The sequence below is a fragment of the Anser cygnoides genome, chromosome 5 (assembly GCF_040182565.1).
Source record: "Anser cygnoides isolate HZ-2024a breed goose chromosome 5, Taihu_goose_T2T_genome, whole genome shotgun sequence".
Lineage (NCBI taxonomy): Eukaryota > Metazoa > Chordata > Aves > Anseriformes > Anatidae > Anser > Anser cygnoides.
Window position 1 is genome coordinate 49,212,890 of NC_089877.1, and position 18,701 is coordinate 49,231,590.

Sequence of the window (18,701 nt, forward strand, 5' to 3'; positions counted from 1 at the left end):
CTCATCTCATGGAGTATTTGTTGCCCACAAATCTATAAATACTCGACTGTGAGCTCTCTGAGCATTACGTTTTTCTAGCAGTGGCAGTGCCACTCGGTTTGTCCACTTTTTGTAGTGTCCACCCCCAAAAAACAAACAAACAAACAACAGACGAAAACTCCGCCACCACATGCTAGGCCTGTGTACTATGTTATACCTGAAAACACGGCCTGGAAAAGCCGGCTGTAAGCCTTTTGCAGTTCAGAACTTGCAAAATGTGCCCTGCTTATTCTGAGCTTTCTTTACAAACACATTGAAAGGAACAATTTCCTCCAGACATCCTGGTAGGAGACAAAACATAGCCAGGACTTCAGATGGCTTTTTACTGAATCTCTTTTATTAAGTAAAACACTATAAGAAAGAATATTTAGCTCCACAGGTATCTATGTGAGACATCAAAATTGTCAGGGATTTTGGCATAAAATGTTAGCAATATTTTCAAATAGCCTATTTGTTTTGTTAGCCGTTAATAGACCAAAAATTCCTTTATGTGACCACCAGGTGCCCTGACAATCAGAGTCACAGTGAGCTTGATGCTGTCTACCCTATGCAGCTGAATTACAGACGAGTTAATTCCATCAGTACATCCAGTCAACAAGTAAAACATCTTTTCACCACCAATGAGGATGCCATGTTCTACAGCACAGCTAACGTAAGCATAGCTAAAATGTGAAAACTGCCTTTCCAATGTATTTTCTATCAAATTAACTTCTGGAAAGGAAGGTATACAACTTGTTCACTAGCTTAAGTTATTATTCTTTTGTATATTACACATTTGTACACTGAAAATACTATGACAAAAGAATGCTCTTAAGGCTGCAGAACTAAGCACTCAAAATTTAGAAAATACCCAATTAAGGTTATCTGTGAAATGCCAGCTTGGGCTGTTGCAGATGTGATTGCAAAAAATTAAGACACTGTCTTGGCTTATAGACTCTCATACTATGCTTCCCACAGGATTTTTGCATGCAGTTTATTAAATACTTCTTTTCAACTTTCTTTCTGAATGCATTATTCCATACTCAAGTCACTTCCCACTGCACAGCTCTTGTTCTGAGGACAGAATTAGTAGTTTCTTCATTTTTTCCGATGGCACTGAAGTAGCCGAGTGCTTCACAAATACCGCTTTCATTTTTATGACACATACAGCTTTCTTTTTTCATGGCTTTTCATGGCAAATGGTGAAGTAAGGACACCCTCCTTTAACAGAAAGAACCGAGGTACGGTCACTGACGTCCAAGGTATCATTATCAGGGAGCCCAGTTAGAGACACTTAAATTTTTCAGAGCTACTATCTCAAGCTGTGCATGGCACAATTCCATCGATACCAGTGAGCTTCCTTCATGCCTGAAAATCTGTCTAAGCCTCTGGGTCAGGCAGTTGTCGAATGATGAACATAGAGGAAGCACCCACCCATACAGAGCTAAGTTCACGAGAAAACAGATCAGCTGCACAGAGTTTTTTTCACGGCACCACCCCGATTCATGCTCAGAGCAGCTCCCCTTGTGCCAGGAAAGAGGAAGGAGCTGAAATAAATTACAGGATTTCACGCTGAAACCACATTGTAAGGGGGTTGGAAGGGAAGTAGGCAAAGAAAAGTGGTACAGAAACTCAGTTCTGGCACTCCCTAGCTCTGAGGCTTAGCTTTGCCCTTTCCCTGCTGTTTCAATCCTGTAATGTACTACTCGCTCACAGCACAGGAAACTCCGCCGTGCAGCATCCCGATGACACCCCCTGTGTCACCCCGAGCCTCATCCCGTAGGTTCAGCACAGGCCTGAGGTGGCCCAGCCCATGGCTTCTGTGGGCACTCGCTGACTGCAGAGCAAGGGTGGCTTCGGGGGCTGTCAGAGCTACTCGGGGCAGCAGGAGACTGGGTGTTGGTGGCCGTAGGCTCCTCCGCTCATCCACTGACACCCTGACCCCATACCAGCTCTCCTGTGCCTCTCCTGCCACCTCCCTCGTCTCAGATTTATTCTCTACCCTCATCAGGGCCAGCTTGTGCCTCTTTTGTTCATTTCCTTGTCCCATGGTCCTTGCCCCTTTTTCACCCTATCAGCCAAGCTATTTCTCAACCAGGGCCACCAATGACACATCTTCTTCCAGATCTCTGTTCCCACAAGCAGCCACCAAAATTTTCATCCTAACCTGCTGGTTTCTCACCAAGTAACTTTCATCTCTGTGCTGCCTGAAATGGGGCAAGCACTCATGACAGAGTGTAGAAGAAAGTCCCCCCATGATCAGCTCAGCCCGGGTTGTAGACATTGACCTGAGCCCTGCTTAGCTTGCAGCAGCCGAGAGCTGTGGCTGCAAAACAAGACACAGAGCAATTTCCCCCAAGCTTCAGGCGAGGGGTACCTGGTCTGGGGGTATCTAGGCTGTTGAACGTCTCCATCTCTACGCCTTAGAGCCACAAGTTGCCTGTTCTGTAAAGAGCACCTAACTGAACTTAATTCTGCCAACAGATAGCTCTAGAGTAGGAGATCAGTTACTATTTACTAAACTGGTGCAGCAGTACACCCATGCAAAAACTAGAAGTAGGAAGCTCTCAGCTGCAGACGTATGCCTGCAGAAAAAGTCACATAATGTCTGATTGCACTATTAAATTATTATGGTAGTTTGAAGTTTTATGAAGCAATAGTTCTAATAATGCCATTTTAGTACTCTCTACTTAGACACATTAGACCTGCTTCAATACAGTAGGTAGTCACTATATGGGGAAAAATAACCTTCCTTCATTGATGTGGCAAAAAACTTCTTCATATAAAAGCTATTGCCATTAGTGAATACGTATAAATGAAAAAGTGAAATCTAATAATATATATAGCTAGGTAGATTACATTGCTTACTATGAAATAATGGAACATACTTCAGTGCTTCTACTTTTAACAGGATAGAGAAGAATTCAGATTCTTATTCATGATTAATATCCTTCATATGTAAATGACTTCAAACTGCCAGTCAAATGATGCTATTACTTTAAGGATGAAGTACCGAACTAATCTGTTTGCAGATTTTTTATTATCTATCTCACGTGTCCTAATTTCTCATGTAGCTTTAGTTCCTAGGATATTACCCAAAGGTTATAGAATCTACTTGTGTGGCATTGAAGGTATTTTTTAGTGATTTACAGACTTTTAAGATAGTCTAGACCAAATTCCAAATTAAATTAATTTGGTCAGTTAAGACAACAATAACTGGAGCAGGCATTAATTGGTCATATTGGCTGAATTGCTGAGAAAATGGAACCACTTTTACAGGGCTATTGACTGAGTGCATAATGTTGACTGCTAGTTTTGCAGTAAAAACATTCTAACTCTATTGGATTGGTAAGTTTTTTTTGCCAGAACTAGGAACACAAAAGGATTTGATGTCCCACTACTCCCAAGTCACAGTCCCCTGAACACCTGATAAAGGCCTCTGCTCACCCTAAAGACCATCGGCACCTCTGTTTTTTGCAATGAAGTTTTCTAAGTTCTTGGACATGTTTGTAAGCTTTCCAAGACAAAAATACAGATTTTCTAATGAATTGAGTACACTTTGTTTTGAGTGAATGGTTTGCTGTTAAATATTTCAGTCTGGGACTTGACCCACTTTGCAGTTTATCACCTTACAGAAAATTTTATCCCAGTTTTATATTTCCAAATATGAAAATATCCATCACTCTTTTCAGTGAAAATCAGCAAAGGCCTCACCCTACAAACTTCTTCTGTTCCTGCACTACCAGCTTGGTGCCCATGAACCGTGGCAATTAAACAGGATTAGCTGTACAAGGCAGATTCATCATTAGCTCAGAATTTCTTTGATTCTGGAGATGTAGGTCAGACCAAATTTTACAAAATGAGGTTTGTGGTTTCATTTAATTTTTAATTATACCCTCTAATAAAAAAAAAAAAAAATAAAAATGTTTAAAAGGAAAAAAGTGTTACTGGTATAAGTAAAGGCAGGAAAGCTGGACTGATGGACTCAGGGAGGCATAAAAGATGAGTTTGTTTGGCAAAGCACTCACACAGAAGAGCTCTTTAAGGGATGATGAGCGATTTCTGTGGTGCCAGCTCTGGGAGAAGCCCTGCAGAGAAGAGCGGCAAAGCAGAAGTGTTTGAAGGAAGATCTAAAATAGATTTTAAAAAAAAAAGGTGAAACATGCAAATGGCCTTGTGAATGCAACCCACTGCATATTACAGTGGCCCTGCCACAGAAAAAAAACTGCCAAGACAAGTCTGTGTTAATCTCCCAGACTTTTTGCTTGGGTTAGAGGGGAAAGAACTGATGCAGAGAAGAAGCTTCAAGGAGTGCTCAGCAGGGACCTGTACAATGTGGACATCAGGAAAAGGCTATGAAGAGCTGACAGCACTGCTGCTAAGAAAGCTTTTTCCCTGTGCAAGTATTGCCCAGTGCCATGTCTGTTCCTGCTTGCCAGTGAGGTGAGCAGTTGAGGTCCATGCGGTCACTGTCACCAGACTGCTGCTGTGTTCAGTGATCGTGCCTTACATCCTGCCAGTCTCCAGGATGCAACTACTTCACTCTGGGGTGCTGAAAGACACCTGCATGGCAAGGGAAGTCAGTGCTCTGAGCCTGCCCTGCAGGCAGGGCCATGGTGGCCAAGCAGTCCTTTGTGATACAGGGGACAGGTGACAGCTTCTCTCCATCCCCACACAGCTACCCACCTTGTGGAGAGTAAATGGTACCTGATGCAGAGAAACAGACATGGGCATGTACTCTCCCTGGAGAGGGGAAATCCATATCCCAAATCTTTGTGCCAGTGACGCTGGGTTCACAGTAGTGAAGTTGACAGTGGACCTAAGGATGGTGCACAGGCCCACACACCCTGCCATTAGGCAACTGACTGCCCACATACTCCCATCGGTGGCTTTGCCCCTGTTAGAATTTTTGTTCCTGTTTCGTTCAGTGCCGAGTGTAGCAGTTTCATAGTGGCTCATAGCCTTATGCTGTGGGTGTATTCCTGGTCAGGAGGAGATGGTAGAGTCCATTCTCTTATTTCCTGCAAATTTATGTATGCAGAAATGAGGAGTTTTTCGACTGAGCCTGGTAGGCTCAGTCCAAGGATGTCTGCTGAATCAACACTTGGGACCATACTGCTGAGATCCTGGGGGGCAGGGGCTACGCTGGTTGTAAATATTGACACCAAGGAGATTACAGGCACATCCAAGAACTCAGAAACCTTCACTGTAAAAAACAGAGATGCCCATACTCTCCAGGTAGCAGCTGAAGAGGGGTTTAGGGCTTTAATACTTACCTGGAACAACAGTGAAGGTTCAAAATACAGCAGAATATTTTCTAGCTCCTCTCTTCAGCCTGTAGCCGTAATTCTTTATTTCATCACACCCGTTTTGAAACCAGTAAAAGACTACGGAGAGGGTATAACAGGCCCCAAATTAATACTAAGTAGCGAAATCAAATGCGAACACTTTCCTCATTTTAAGTAGTTTAGCAAATGGTCTAGAAAATAGAGCATGGTACAGAGCCATTCAACATGAGCTCGTTGATTCTGATGCAACCTGCAAGAAGTTAACAAAAAATTAGTGCCGGGAAATGCCCATTTGGCAGCCTGCAGAGGAGCCTTGTTTATACCTTCATCCCACATAAGTACTTGTGGCTGCTCATTTCCATTCACAGACCCTTCTGTCACGGGGTCACTACTCAGCCTCCTGACCTCGTCCTCCAGCTGCTCAGTAGATGTCCTCACTTGCAGTAGGCTGAGGGCACTGAAGCTTGAACCCCTGCCTCTGAGAACAGCCTGTACATGGAGGCTGAGGCCCAGCATGTCTCCATGTTGCAGTAGTGACACATATCCTCCCTCCTCTCCCCAGAGGTCCTTTGTGGGGACACCATGGTGCCCATGTCCCCACCTGGCTGTGAGGCCCTGGGTTGGGCACCTGGGCGCTCGCTGCCTTCCCTGGCAGCCTGTGCCATGCATTTTGCTGCTTCAGCCAGCACCAGTGCCTGACGGACCAGGCCTAAACCGGCTTGGAGAGGCCCACACAATGCTTCAGACGCTGGGGACTGCATCCTTCAAGCCTTCCCCAGCTTCTCGGCACAGCAGTGAAAAGGGATTTGTGGTATTGTTGGTATTACTATAGAAGAGAGCAGGCCAGTGTAAGCTTGAGCTCCCCGTTTGTTGCTTTTATTGCCCTCCATGAGGAATGCAGCTGTGGGGCTGGGGCTGGCAGCCCAGCCAAACCTTCCCATGCCTACCAGAGTGGACCAGCTGTCAGGCCAGGTCGTGTCAACCAGCCTGGAGCCAACCCCAGACCAGCACTTATGGCTTATTTTTATGGCCTAGGGAAGTGTAACGCTGATGTTGGCAGGCTGGAAGGGCTGGAGAGAGCTGGTCCCAGCTTGGCAGCTCCTGTCGTTGCTGCCCTGCATGCAAACATGTGGGTTGAAATATCTTAGAGATGGATGTGGGCCATCCACAGCAATCAACATTAAGCATTTGTATCCCAAGACACCAAAGCTTTAGGCAAATTCAAATTTAAAATTTGTAATTTGTAAGTTGTCTTTCTTTTAAATGAAACACCTCTGTTCCCCTCCTCACATCCCAACACAGCACTTTTGAAATTCAGATGCAGATAGAAATTTCATACCTTTAGATCTCCTGCCCTCCAACTCATTACAGCATGACATGTATGCTGTCCATTTTTTTTTTTTTTCCTTTCTGGATCAATATGAACATCTTTAATGCTTTTATGATTCTCTTCTATAAGTATCATTAGGAAAAAATACTAGGAAAGAAGTTAAGCCAAAGGTCAATGCCAGCAGAAGAACCAACAGGTAGGAATAGGCCCAGGATAAACTTACATTAGAAATTAAAGATTTCCTGGCATTGGACGAGTGTAGCTGTGGAACCACCTTTCTGTAAGTAGCCACGGAAGAAGTGTTGGCTAATTTTTGCTCAAGTCTTAAGGAGAAGAATAGATGGTGGTATTGCCTAAATATCACAACAGTTGACCCCAAGCCTATCTGTTGTCTTCATAATGGTGCTTACAGTGGAGTTACATAGCCAGGACTGTATATTACAGTGTTTTTCAGGAGTCTTAGGGCAAAAATTGGTGGCTTCCCACTGTTCAGTCAATCTCCCTGACCTGTACAGCTCCTTTCCTGAGGGAAAGTCTCCCTCATTTTTTTTGGTTTCCATTGTGCTGTAGTTTTTTACTACTCCTTAGCAATAACAGGTCCCGCTCATTGTGCTCACAGCAAACTAATCAGAAGAGGAGCTTTTAAACAAAGCCACTGAATTCTGGATATCTTGTGCAGCTCCATTGGTTTTTTCCTGTTAAAAACCTCCAAGTGCTTTGCAATGATGTTATTAGTAGACTGCCTGCCTACATAAAAGCAACATTACCGCATTATTTCCATATGTCCGAATTATCATCTCAGCTTCTGTCTTCTTTTTATCTTTTTTCAGATAACTACCAAAGTTTTTTAAGTGTGTACTCAGGTCAGTGGGCTCAAGAGCTAATGGTCAAGGAGGAGGACTTATTGGGAAGTAAGAAGAAGGGCTTAATAGGGATTTATTAGCCTCTTTTTGGTGAGGCTCAAGCCTGGTCTGAGGCAATAGTGACAGGTAAGTCATTACCATATGCCAAACATTTAATTTTTTACTGCAACAAATTTGATAGTGACAGTTGACTTCCCAGAAGGCAAGTGACCTCTTATGAACATTGTCTTCACTGTCAGCCTTGTTGGATATCTTGAAGGAAAAGCTGAGAACTAATTGGAAGCTGGATACTGAAGGGCTCATACATAAGGATGAGCTCTGGGCCACGGATATGTGGGGTAAGGAAACCTGGTGTTACTACTTCCAAGCTATATTTGTGGCTGGGTAATTAGAAGATTTCAATCTTCAGGGGTGCAAAAACTCTGTTATCCACCCAGCCATTCTCTGTGAATTATTCACAACTCGTTTAAAAAGATAAGGGAATGAAATATAAGATGTATGCACATAAATCATAGCAAGATCTTGCCAGTACCTGCTATGGTCAAGAATGAAAAACAGTCTCCATTATAATCTCTTTTTCTCACGCGTTCCTAACTTAGAAAATAAAATAAAAATAGAAACAACAACTTTGAAGCAAATATATTTGATTTGGTTGCTCCCCAAGGATAATATTTGGGGGAATTTTTATATTTAGGAAAAGACTGTCATTTTTTGCCTTCACCCAGAAGTGGTGTTTTTTTTTTTTCCCTTTAGAAAGAAAACAAACAAAGAAATTAAATGCAAACTGGTCAAGTCAACAAATGCCAGGATATGCAAAAGGGAAGTTTCTAATGGCCTTATTGTCTGACACTGCATTTTGTACTTCTTTCTGTTAGGTTTAATATGAAGTTAAATAAAATAATATCTGCAATTTAACTCATACCTTGCAGACTATCCAGGAGGTGAGGTTTTCAAAGTCAACAATAACTCAGTTGAAAAGAGGAAAGGAACTGCAGAGTGACAGGTATTTTTGAATAATCTGGCCTCTTTCTTAGATAGCCGAGGCTTACCTCAGTGAATAGAGGAAGTATCACTCTTCCAACAGCTTGCCCCTCAGAATAAAGTTGCTGTGGTGGTCTTGCTGCATCTTGAGCTTTAAAAATTTCCTACATTGCAGCATTTTGAAGTTGTGTACGTTTTCTCATTATGATTAGGTAATATGCAGTGCTATGCTGAGAAAAAAAAAAGGTGAGAATTGTGCACTCAGAGAACAAAATGATCCATTAAAACAATACATGTATTAATGTGAATTTCAGTGAATATTTAATATAACAAGAATGTCACTTTGAGTTACAATTGACATACGCAAGCAATCCCATTGACTGTAATTGAGGGCAAAATTTGCTTCTTCTCTTTCCCTTAACAAATTGTTCATTAAATGGTTGTGAGTTCTCTACTGAACCATGTGGCACTTGAAAAGACCAGTATCTTCATTGCTTATTTATGATTTCTGCTGAAAGTCTCCATTAGAGTTGCCATTTTGCCTTACGTTAGCAAATGTACTAATGGAATTACCCTCTTCTGGGCCATTTTTTACTTTGCAACAACAGTTTCCATGTTTTGTTTTAATTTTATTTCTGCCCCTTCTAGACGGTTTTCTAATGAGTTTCTCTGTGTGAGGTCAAGGGCTTAGGTGTCTGGGTGCTGCAGGAGATGCAGTGTTATTCTGTAAATCCAGTGCTCACCTGGAGTTAGAGGATGCAAGGTCACAGACCAAATGAATTGAGCAAACTTACAGGTGTAGTAATCTCCTCACATTGAAATGCATAGAGCATATTGTTCCTGTTGAGAAACTAATTAATTAAAGTAAGTAAAACAATTAGAAATGGGCGCAGTAAGTGGAGTCATAACATCATAGAAGGATCAGGCTCAGGGATTTGGCTCAGGTCCTATATTTCACACAGCAGTGTGTATAGTTTAACAAATTCCAAGTTGCCAGCAGCATTCATAGACAATGAGACTGGGGGCTTTTAATGGCTCTATGTATTTTACAATATGAAAATACTGCGAAATCAGTGTACATGTTTTGATCACCATGGCACTGATGGTGATAGTTATATTGATGCCTTGAGAGTGTGCAGCTTTCTTTCGCTGGTGAAATAGTAAGGGTTTTCACCAGTGTTTGGACTAACTCTTACAGATGCTGTATTCCCTTAACCATAAGTTATGTTAACAGGTGATGTGGACACTGAGTACTTGTAACTGCATTGATGGAGTTGATATTACGAGATGCTCAGTGAGCCTATGAGATGCTGAGAGATTTCTACTGGAGTCAGCGAGAGGCAGAGTGTCAGCTTCTGGCTGGCTTGAGCCATTGCAGAGCACAAATTAGGACTTATCTGCACTTCTCCTGAAAACGCCTGCTCTTTTGTGCTGGCTAGTTGTTGTTGTTCGTTATTATTGCTTGTAACAAAGTAACACATTAATCAAAGAGAGTGTTTTTATAATCATATCAGAGTAGTGATTTAGTATGACATCTTATTTTTTGGACGGGGTGGGGGGTGGGAGAAGGATTTTAAAAAGCTTTAGTCATCTGGAATGAAAACATAGTAAGTGGTGCAGTCCCTGCACCCATTTAAAGGCTGAAATATGCCATGTCATATATAACTGTTGGACAGTTTATTTATTTGGAATAAACTATAGAGGAATTGCTCCCATTAGAGTGATGTTTGTCCAGAACACCTTTTTTTTTTGGACTTGAGAAGAAAATAGAGTGTTTTCCTTGCTGCTCGTTTCTGGACCTTTCTTCCTCTCCTCACATTTTCCTGATCTGCTGGCTTCATTTCATGGCTACCACAAGCCATGCGATTTAAGGAAAGACCTACAGATTGGACTGCTGTATATTTTACTACACACCTATACTCAAACAAAATGAAAGGCAGTGTCTGGGGATAGATGGAGCCTGCTGACTCTTGATAAGACCCGATGGAGGACTTTGTGAAGGCCTGGAAACCTGTCTAGGCTGAGGGTGGGAATAGGAGGACGCATACATTTTTCGTCCATTCTTTAGTCACATGGAAAACATCAGGGTCTGAGCTTTGTCTGTATCTGATAGTCTTCTTCTGGATATGTTCCTTGTGTGCTAGATGACAGAAGAAGTCTGCATGTTGCTGAAACTCAAGACAATTCTTTAAGAAGTTGAGAGTCTATGGAGATGCTGCCCTGCTGGCAGCAAGTCCAGTACTGTGCACACAGACCCGGTTCTCGGTGCCTCTTCCAAATTCCTCCTTCTTGTAGCTTCTGCTGCTGCTTTCCTGGCACATTGCTCTGTGAGTTGCAGCTGCAGTGGAGGTCCTTGCTCGGTTTCTCAGTGTGGATTGCAGATGTCCAAAGCTGTGGCAAGAGCAGTCCCAGAAGTTTCCTGGGGAGTGCACAGACTCAGCGGCTGCTAGCATCTGTCAGGAGAGGGGCTGGGCCTAGGAGGTGTCCAAAGGTTTTCACCCTTTAGGACCTGCTTGGTCCCGTGAAAGTCATAGCAGAGTTCAGATGTAATTTCATTTTCTTCACATAAAGCTTACTTAAATTTGAAACTTAGACCTAGCTCTATCTTTGTCTGCCATACAGAATATGGGGTGAACATAGCACGCTCCCTAAAATGCCAGATGCATTTCTGAAGGGTTACAAAGACCCATGAGATGTGTAAATAATAACTGTAAACCTCCTGAGACTTGGTAATATTTTAACCAGTAGTCCTTCTTCAGGCTAAAGAAAAATCCTGTCTCACCCTGCGACTGCACACATAGCACTGGTGTGATTCATCATGCTTCCCTTCGTTCTCAGAAGCTGCCTTCACAGCCGTTTGGTCTTCATATGTTCTTTCAGAGAACTGAATTGGGCATCTTTTCAGAATTACAGAGCAAAATGTTCACACCATAATCACAAGATGGAAAAAGCTGTTTTTTTTTTTTTTTTTCAGGCACTTGGGCATATTCATTTTTTCTCTACAATGTATTTTCCAGCCTCAGTGGTGGATATGATACTCAAAAAAGAGTTAATGGCTTATCTGCAGTTGCTAGGTAATGCTGTCTTGTCATTGGGACCACTTTCTAGTTAGTGACAGCCTTTCTGATGATGTAATGCTTAAATAGTAATTGTGGAGTGCATTAAATTACCTTTTTATTTTTCTTGCTTCCTTTAGAAAGCTAGGAAATGAAACATAAAAGCCTGCAGCATTGTGATATTATGGCTGCATGGATAAATCAACCAAATGCCAGAAAATACAGAAGCTGAACATTAGTCTAAGGAGACATCTTCAGCTCTGAGAGAGTGAGCTCTCTGGATAATGTATTTTAATACAGCTTTTGGTAGAAAGTGCAGTTGCTTCATAGTTCTTCAAGCAATGTAGATTGAAATGACTGGTTCAAGTGATGGGTCACTATAATAATAAACATGGAAAATTCAAATGGGCTTTATAGCAGTTAGTAATTCCTTTGCTCGCTTTCATTTTATTTTTCACATTTTTGTTTAATTCAGCAGCCAGAGCCACTCTCATAAAACAACAAGCACTGTTTGAATTTAAATTACTTTTGGACTCAGACCAAACTGCTCAAAACCACATGTGGACTGAGGTGCAGCCAAAACTCATGCAGTCAGGTCAGCTCCAGAGGTGCATTCTTTGGATATCAGATTTGAAGTAATTGCTAATTTGTTCCTAGGTAACAGGAAAACACATTAAAGTGAATAAAACTATTAAACAAACATTTCCTTCTAATTTCTGTTCATCTCATTCAGCCAAGTGTTCCAGTCCAGATCCCTCCTTTCCTAGCCCGAGAAGTACTGAAGGAGGGATCTGATGCTCACTGGGGTCTTGCACCCTTAAAATCCTCAGAGCTGGAGAGATCCATTGACCCCGGCTGTGGGGCACCCCACCAGTGCTTGCTCCTTCAGCCTCCTGTGACCCTCTCCTTCAAACCCACTGCCTGTTCCCAGCTGTGTATGGAGCAAGCCTGCTTTGCTGATGTCTTTCCTAAGGTTACACACCCCCAAATAAAGCTGCTTTAAAGAGAGCCTCCACCATCATCTCAGACCATGAAATAGCATTGGGAGTCTAGGACTTGGGGCAATGACAAAGTGTCTGGCTATCTTTTCATGCAAGCAAGGCAAATCCACTTGTGGATGCCATCCCTGAGGCAGGATCCTACCTAGATTAGAAAGTAATCACGTACGGGAGAAGTAGATACTCGTATGGCTGACACCATGCAAATGGGCAAATGGAGAGAGAAGGTTACTGGTAAACACCAGGCTCCCTTTTTTTTGTGTGTGTGTCTTTGTGTGATCATTTAGGAACCCTTTGGTGACCAAACAACACTGTACTCTCACTCAAACATGTACAGGTGTGCTGACACCAGCAGATTCTCCTGGATGTTGCTGAGATTAGCTGTCTTAACCAACAACATCAGCAACCCAGCATCTTTGTGCTTCCCATTTGTCAAACCAAAAGGTCCTATTCTAGGCTCTCCCTTATGTATACTCCTACATTGCCATGCTCAGTGGACACATGCAAGGAGACTTTTTGCTTTCTGAGATGCGTGTGGGATTCGGTTTCAGGGTAGAACCAGAAGTCTGCAGGCTTCAACATCCATCTTTTTCATGCCACTGAGAAAACTAGCAAGGATGATATATGCAGGCTGAAAGGAAAAGGGAAATAATTGTATCCTTATGGGAGCCCTTCTTTGCATTTTGGGACATGCAGTCATAATAATGGTGGACACTCTGCAGAAAATAATACATGAGATGAGAACATTCTTGTATTCAGGTTCTATTCAGGTTCAGCACAAATATTATTTACCAGAACTACAATGTACAGAGACTGTTGTAAGGGCAAATCTCACGCAACAGACCATTCAAATGCTTGTGGTAAGTACGGTGGATGCTGCTATGAAAAAGCAATAGCAGAAAAATAAATGACTCCAGATTGTGAACCACTTTAGACAGATAGAGTTTATTATCCTAAAATAAGTTTTAACCTGTATGTAGGTAGTTATAGCAGAATAAGGACGGTGAAGTACTACCATAGCTGTGGATGGCATTACCAGTTACATTTGATTCCCTTTGATTAGATAGGTTTCATCCTACTCACTCATTTGTCTCATCTCAAAAAACAATCCCCTTACGCCGACACCTGACATGCAATGCATCACCCTGGCTGAGAGAGAGAACAGTGTTTTAAAGTTGTCCCATTTTGCACTTCTGTTTTTCCTGAGACAGAGCAGATGGCAGGGACATGCCCGTTACACCACTGAGCCACAACCCAAGGTGTCACATCCATCCCAGAGGGCTGCCAGAGTCTGGTCTACTGCTCATTTCTTCATGTCTGGACTCATCATCAACAGTGGTGCCTTGTTTAATGTATGGGAAGCATCTGAGGCAGTTAAAAAAACATTAAATGCATTAAGGAAAGAAGGTTTAGTTCCACAGATCAAGGCTTGCAGAGATCATCCCAGGACCACTCATTGTCATCCATATAAGTAACAAATTCCCAACAATTCTGATGTAGAGCAGTAAGAGATCGCACTGCATTACTAATGAAACCGAACTATCACTTTGGTACTCTTTTAAAACACTTTTCCTTCTATGGATCAGTGCTCTCCACAAACATCAGTTACACCAGCACACACTTATAACCACATTGACTGAGCTCCCTGCCTGCTATACCAGCAATCTTTGTTGCCCCTACCTTACAGAGAAAGGACAGAGCATACAAACAGGCTGCCTGCCTTCATCCAACTATAAATCTTGGCACAAAGTGTGGCCCTGAATAATTAACCTGACTTGCGATGCACCTTGAAATTAAATCCGATGGTTAACATCTAGTCTTATGGTCCAATCACAAATAACTACAGTGACCTGGATACCACCTGCAGTGCTCTTGGCAACACTGTTCTCAGGGCCCTGTGTGCAGCTCTTGTGTCTAGGTGTTTCTTCTTCAGCTTCCTTTGGCTTGGGAGAGGCAGAACTTTGTCCTTATTCCTTGACTTTGTTGGAGTAGGATTGGCCTTTGCTTCAGTTAGCACAAAAAATACATAGATCAAAACAAAATAGTGGCATAAACAGATGTATTTCCCAGCCTGTTTCCTAAGAGTTATCTGAGCTTAGGTCAGTGTCTGTTCAAGGTCTTTCAAGCCACTTTGTGGCTTCTACACAGATCCACAAATCTTACCCTTTCTTGCAATCATTTCCTTTGATCATGGCTTATTCTGGAAGTGAAAAGGTCTTGGCTAATACAAAAGCCTTCCCCAAAGATTCTTTTTCTCCGTACTCACCGTTTGCCAGGCTAATAATGACTTCCAGCACCCACATCTGCCTTATGTGTCCAGCTGTTGGCAGTTTCTCATTTCTGCCGTGGCCACCACACATGCTCCACCTCACCTCCTGGCCAGCTCCAAAGAGCCCCACCACGACACCATGGCACCACGACACCATGACACCGTGGCACTGTGACACCATGACACCATGACATAATGACACCATGGCACCATGGCACCATCATACCATGGCACCATGACAGCATGGCACCATGACACCATAACACAATGGCATCATGGCACCACGGCACCATGGCACCATGACACCACGGCACCATGACTGGTGGTGTCCATCTGATGTGGGAGACGATGGCAGGCAGGTTCTGCTGGGTCTTGCCTCCCTTAACAATTGCTGGGCATAGCCCAGTTGCATCCTCCAGGTCTGATTCTAGGTTGGGTGACAAGTGTTTTGCCCTCCTCCCAGTTCAGCAATAGTTTCCTTCATCAAAATCCTCATACAGTAGCTGCGTCTGCATGCTCAGGACTGGGCTCGTGACAGGTTATTTCTATTCCGTACATGTACCAGGACATTCTCATCCACTGGCTGCAAAGGTTTGTTTCTGCCTCTCCCCTCCTCACAAAAACCGTAATTTGGGAAGCAGATTTCATTTTGCTGACTCTGTCCGACTGTTTATTATACCGGATTTCTAAGGCACTTATGCTTGGCTCGGTGATTCCTCAGAAAGGGAATGGTGCCTATTGTAGTTAACCCTGTAAAATGTCTAATGAATAATTAAATAGCATGTTGTCTGTAATTCAGCTTTGTTGGTTTGGTCAGTCAATTGCTGGTTGCTGCTCCTATCAGACAAAAACCTTGCCGTGAAGCTTGTTTAAAATTCAGCATTTGCTAATTAGCATTGTTCCGAATGTAATTCTAAGTGTCACTTCTTCAGGCAATTCAAGAGAGCAATGTAGAACTTCAGTGTCTCTATGGAGACCATCTATAATTTAAAAGACAGAAACAACAGTTTAATGCCTTGTAATACTTTAAAAATCACCAGTAGCTCTTTCCAAAATACTCCCAAAATACAAATAGAGAAAGGACTAAGGACTGTGCCCCACTAGTATATGAAGCCAATTTGTCGAAGATCACCAAATAGTGACAGAGATGATTCACAGAAACTAGTTGAGGGCTAAGTTAAAGCACCAGGATTAGTCTCAGGGGTTTAAATTAAATACTGAATAAATATTTAAAATGCAAAAGATCAAATCGTTAGGCACATGTGCCAGCTGTAGGAAGGCAAAAGCATTTTGTTGGATTTATGCACAGAAAGACCGAGAAATGAATTCAGCAGCCCTGCTAACCATCTGGCTCACAGGACCGTAAGCCATGACTGATCTTGATTTCCAGGGCAGACGAGAAGAGGGTTTGATCACCCACACCGGGCATCGTGCCTCCAGCAATGCCTGATGATGCTTCAGAGAAAAACAACATTGGGCATGACAGAAAGACAGGGTCTCCTGTAAATAACCAACAACCACACAGGCGAGCTCTGATGAATGAGTAACGTGAGATGCATGCACAAAGCTGCACCTCCTTCTGCACACAAGTATTATGGCTGATCAAAACAGCGATCAGGAGCTGGTTGGGGAGAGGAGAGCAGGGGATGGAGATACGTACAGCTCCTGCTTCTCTCTGTGCTTGCAGACAGCACACTGATGCCTTGCAAGCTCTAACACTGTAGGCAGAGCAGAGGGAAGGGCTGTGTGTGTTGCAGGAAAAACATGCAGAGAGCAAAAGCCATGCCAAAGCCTGGTGCACGAGGCAGCAGGTGGTGGTGGCACCACCCCGGGCATGGAGAGCGGCTTCAACCTCGGCGCAAGGGGCAGCAGAGAGGGCAGGGGGAGGGGAAAAGGTTGGGCAGAGATGCCAAGGGGTGCATGAATTTGTCTGGAAGGGTGGGAAAAGTAAACTGGGAAAGGAGGAAGAGACAGGTTAGAGACTGGGCGGGGCTGGGGGGTGAGGATAGCCCATCTCAGAGACGGGTTGGAGGCACCAGGTACCAGCAGGTCAGCCCCCTATGGATGGGGAAAATGCAGCATCCCACAAGGTCCAGCACAGTGGCAGGCAGGCTTTGGGCAAAATTGCTGTGTGCCCTGAATTTTGAAGGTAAAGGGGAACACGATGAGTACAAATCTCACTATGTAACCAGTGGGAAGAGGTAGGATAAAAGGTAAGCTGCTCTGTCCAAAAGGTGTAAGCAAAAGCTAAAGAAAACTTCTAAAACCGAGTCTTTATTGCTGAAATTTCTCTATACCTCTTTCAAGGTTGCCTTGCAGCTGAGAGCTTCTGCTTTCCTAGTGTGAAATATCCTAAAATAAATAACACTATCTTCTGCAGTGGTGTATTATAATCAGAGTAGGAGGTTTTTAAAAGCCAAGCGGAAATGTGTGGTCTAATTTATAGATGACTTGATCAGAGATCAGTTTTCTTACATCCTTAAAGGTATTTTAATATAGTAGGATTTCTTATTATACCTTGTTAGATCATAGGAAATATTTACTACTCAAAATTCTTAAGAAACACATTTCATCTTATTCATTGCCATGTTTCCTTTGCCCCTTCAGCAATAAGATTCATTAGTGTCTGTAAAAATAGACATTTAATGAGATGTTTACTTCATTTAATTAAAGTCTAACATTTTCTGCCTGGAATACAATATCGACTCAGTGCTTTTTTTTTCCCTGCATTAGATACATGTTAACTACAGAACTGGATATTAACAGTGAACAGAGATTTTGTTCTTTAATACCGATAACTCCGTTCTTTATTATTCACTCACTATTCCAGCTGATGTCAGTGGAAGGACATATATAGGAAAAACACTATCAGGCAGCTCAATGTACTTCACATTTCTTGTGTGGCAGCATTTTTTCTTGAAGAAACAAATGCTTTTTGCACGCTAGTTTTAGCATTTGGGTGGCTTATGTGATTTCCTGTCTTGCGGCATCTTCATTTGGAGCACTAGGGTAGAAGCAACCATGGAATAAATGGTTTGGAGAAGGCAGTTTTTGGAAGTTTTGCTTGGCCAGGGCAAGCTTCAGCTGGGAACAGGAGTGGAGGAGAAATTTCCTCTTCAGGTTTCACTTTTGTGACTGCATCTGCACGGACAGGCGTGTGGCTGCACCAGCACGGGCAGCTCCTGCAGCGCTGGGTGGGGAAGGCAGGGACAGCTCGCTGTGCTCCCTGGCCCTATTCTCAGCTCACTTGCATTTCTTTTCTTTCCCCCTTGGTTTTCTTGCTGCCTCAATGTGCACTGCTGTTCTGCATGACGAGTTATCAGAGCCCTCAGCAAATCTCTTGAGACACAGAATTTGCAGAGGCTGCCGCTGTGCGCTGTGACCTTACTCTTGCAGGCGGCTGCTTGCTGGTCTCACCAAGGAGCTGTATGCATTAATTGTACACAGCTCATAATATAATTGATTCTGCAATCAAATGTCCCTCTGCTCCAGCAGAGATTGAACCAACAGTCCATGACTGCAAAGCTGTAGCTTTGACTCTTGCCTCACCGCTGTTGGTGAGTTAAGGAGCGTGAATAGCTGGAAGCTCCGTACCTCTCCCTCTCTACAAAAGTGTATGAGGGCACTGACAGTCACACCAAGCCAAACAGCAGAAGAGTTGGATCAAAACAGCTGGCTTTTGGCAAGAACCTTACCCCCAAGTGCTAATCTCTCCAATCTGCCAATGTTTATCCTGAAATTATGCGTCATCAACATAGCCATAATTCTGTTAATTTTGTTGTTGTTGTTGGTTAGTTGTTTTCTGGTGGATCAGCTTTGCTTGACTGGAGAGAAAAAAAAAAAAAAAGGGCAAAAAAATCCCCCATCAAAAAATAATACCTTCTCCCACTGCCAGCAA

General features: G+C 43.0%; 1 long non-coding RNA gene across 2 annotated transcripts; it reads right to left on the reverse strand.

The window, feature by feature from the left end:
- Positions 1 to 748: 748 nt before the first annotated feature.
- Positions 749 to 15,163, reverse strand: LOC125183545 (uncharacterized). 2 transcript variants are annotated; one of them, XR_010831965.1, is made up of 4 exons: positions 14,801 to 15,163; positions 8,549 to 8,710; positions 5,295 to 5,405; positions 749 to 1,239 (listed from the first exon to the last, which is right to left on the reverse strand). It is a non-coding gene; the product is annotated as an uncharacterized lncRNA (long non-coding RNA). The 2 variants fall into 2 exon arrangements; XR_007165735.2 differs by lacking the exons at positions 749 to 1,239; positions 5,295 to 5,405 and adding an exon at positions 5,419 to 5,556 and having other exon boundaries at positions 14,801 to 15,157.
- Positions 15,164 to 18,701: the final 3,538 nt, after the last annotated feature.